The 3,405-nt window shown below is 36.4% G+C and overlaps 1 non-coding gene across 1 annotated transcript; it reads left to right on the top strand.

Annotated features, from left to right (window-relative positions):
• Window positions 1-2,925: 2,925 nt before the first annotated feature.
• Window positions 2,926-3,050, top strand: LOC134218660 (U5 spliceosomal RNA). The gene has a single exon (XR_009981425.1). It is a non-coding gene; the product is annotated as a U5 spliceosomal RNA (small nuclear RNA).
• Window positions 3,051-3,405: the final 355 nt, after the last annotated feature.

The following is a 3,405-nucleotide window of genomic DNA, read 5'->3' on the forward strand; positions in this document are numbered from 1 at the left end:
TAGGAGAACTGTTTCATTCATGGCTGTCACGCAGATAACAGCTACTTAGTCTAATATCCGATATGTGTGGAGTGGAAACATCCACAACCGCTAATTCAAATATGTTGAACATTAGAAACTCAATTGGCAGTCGTTTGAATATGGTGCGACGTTTTTGCCTTTCTCGTTTTTTGTAAAACCCAGAGTCTATTTTGTATAGAGTTGCGCTAATAGTGAAGCCATATCTACATATTGAACTGTCAAACCGTCTACCTGTAGAGCAAATTAAACAAATACTTGTTGGTAAGACGGAAGTATTGTTATCGCCTATGATTATTATGACGAAAGGACTAAAATGTATTAGATTTGTTTTGAAACAACTAGAAAACATTCAATTATACCCCCAATATAGATGCAATCCTAGTCAAAATCTGTCTATGTTGCGTATTGGTGAATAAAGGTTGCATGAAAAAGTAGTCGAAGGATGATTTTTGAAAAAATGCACTGGAAAGCAAACGGAATTTTTTTAAACTCCTCTCTAAAATTATAGCAGCAATTAAATTAAAAATGGTTACCTAGCCGTACGGGGTTGTACTATTCTTATACTATGTTTGAAGTGCAATATCATAAAATAAAATTTAAAATCGAAATGATGTATTTATTATACAATATAAGAAAAGTCCAACCAAAAGTCCAAGAGATGAGAACTAATAAATCACTACCAATGGCAAGCATTCTTTCCAGGAGATGCGCTACTACAAGTAATTAAACTCCGTTCTTTTCTGTTTGCGCAGCGCACGAGCTGAAACAAGAAATCTCAAAATATCATTTGTATATCAAGTTATGGATAAGAACAAACTAATGGCACATGATATCTTACAAATAGCATAACGTGAACTCCTCATGATATTTCAGTGCAAAATATTGATTTTGTCGTCTGACCTTTTATCTCTTACTAGCTGTATGTACTCGGCCTTGCTCGGAATTGCCAGTTTGATTCGCAGTTTTTTTTACAATCGGAAGATGAATAAACCAATTGGTCAACAGGATAATTGTGTTTTCTTATTGATACTTCATCATTTGATTAAAAGAAGGCAGATTTCATTTAAAAACATTGGCTGGGTTTGAAGAAGGGATCAAACCCATAATCGCCTTATTCCGGGAAAACGTCTATTTCTAAAGAAGGAAAAACATCCACCGATGCTCTATTCCGGGCAATCGTCTATTTTTAAAGAAGGGATCACATCTTGGATCACATTCACTATTCAGAAGGAAACACATTAGGGGTCGTCCACAAAGTACGTCACGCCTCTAGGGAGGAGGGGGGGTTTAGAGCAGCGTGACGATCCATACAAAAAATTTAGATGTTTATTACAAAAAGTGTGACGAAGGTGGGTTCGAAAATCGCCGATTTTTGCGTGACGTACTTTATGGATCTTCCCTTAATCATTTATTCTCACTGGGCAAACCATGATTTCGATGAAGGGTTGAGTTGATCGATAACTTAACAATACCTCTCCCCCACACCCTCCCCTTTTCCATCCATTTTGACTACCGCGCCACTTAGAGGTAAAAAAAAGTAGAAAGTATGCATTTTCCCATATATTTAGTCGATTTTTCCCATATAAACCTCATACTCGTTAAGCATACATTTAGACTTGACGGATCTGGCTGAAATATTTACAGTAGCTTCTGGGAGCAAAAAACTTTATTTTCAGGGGGAATGCACCTCGAACAAATGATTTTGAATTTTTCCATAAAAGTGTGGTCCACATTAGTGTATAATTACGAAAAATCTCGTTGAAACCCCACTTCCTCCATGATGTGCAAAGGCTACGGTTAACCTACATCATGATTTACGAATGCAAAAATAGTAACTCGAATATCATGGATGGACGCGCCAGGCGCACAATTTTGTTTATAGCAGCTAAACATGGAACGAGAGAAAACGAACCGTTGTTATAGCATCTCGCTATGGCTGGTAGCTCCAATACATACGGAGAGTCAAACAAACTTCAATACATCATAGTTATATTTGCTTCCTCTGGATTCTCTGTAATAGTGATATTATTTGCGATACAAACAACGTCACGTTTCACGTGTAAGATGTCGTGTGTTGTATAGGGGACACTCAAAATAATTTTCACTTAAGAGTTACATGAAAACATATGCGGATATTTTCCATCTAGTTTCGTTTGTAGAAGTTAAATGATTTGTTAGTGATGGTACTCACTGCTCTCAATTCACTAAAAAATGTAGTTAAATTTAAGTGAATTGAAATTTCAACAAACACGTAGATTTTAAGTGAATTGGATAATAGTTTGCCCAATATTCGTGTGAGAGATAATAATTCCCGTCCACTAGAGGCGGACGGGACCAAAAATAGAGAAAATATTTATTTCAAACTCAAAGGTTTATTTTTGTAAATTGCTCTCATGATGTTTCTGCACAATTTTTCATTAGCGATTGATGCAAAACATAGATTTCGGTCTGAGTACCCCACTCATATATTTTTAATACATTCGTGACAAGTAGTATTCACTAGAAAAGAATATAGATATTGTTTTCTACGTTCTCATTTAAATTTCACTACATTTATTTTTTGGTATGCATATGACATGTGAGTAAGTTTTATTAGACACAAGTAAGGTCGTCATAAATGTAGATTTTAAAGCCTACCTGATTTTTATAGTGGAAATTAAGTGACAATTATTTTGAGTGTGGGTGAACATGCGCAGCGAAGCATGGCGCGAAAACAAATTGAAGATAGAGTTCAGATGTGTTTGTATGACTTTTAACTGGCATTTACTCACATAACCAACGTTTTTTGAGATCTTATAAGAATGTTGCTTCGATTGTAATGTAAAGTACCATCGATGCATTTATTACCATCGCTAGCCAAACGAAACCAACGCTGGTGACTTGCCTTCGAACGACGATTCATCGTCACTCTGGTCTCTCTTCAAATGTCGAATAAATCTTTCGCCTTTTACTAAAGATTTCCGTGGAGAGGGACACTCTAATGAGTCTAAAATAAATTTTTGTTTATCCAACCCTGCTAAACCGGGGTTGGAGCATAATCTATCGATAAGAAGTGGAAGTCCCACTGTTCGTGTGCTTCATATCGTCGCTCCCATATTCATCCAATCGAAATCAAAGCGATAAAAGGGATGATGGGCTCGTTTCTCCTTATTGTCAGCACTCAGCAGTAAGCTAGCATGTTAGCATATACCTATATACCCTAACTAAGATATGGAAATGCTAATATCATCACGTTTAACAAGTTCATGATAGAATTAGAGGCGAAAGTATGGATTTGATAGCTCCGTTAGGATACGGCAGGCATGAAGAATGTTTTTATAGAGGGCAATATTTGTGATGTTATAGATCTCTCGACCTTCCTTCTGTAAAACTCCTGTATGAAGG

This window comes from Armigeres subalbatus, chromosome 2, assembly GCF_024139115.2.
Source record: "Armigeres subalbatus isolate Guangzhou_Male chromosome 2, GZ_Asu_2, whole genome shotgun sequence".
NCBI classification, from domain to species: Eukaryota; Metazoa; Arthropoda; class Insecta; order Diptera; family Culicidae; genus Armigeres; species Armigeres subalbatus.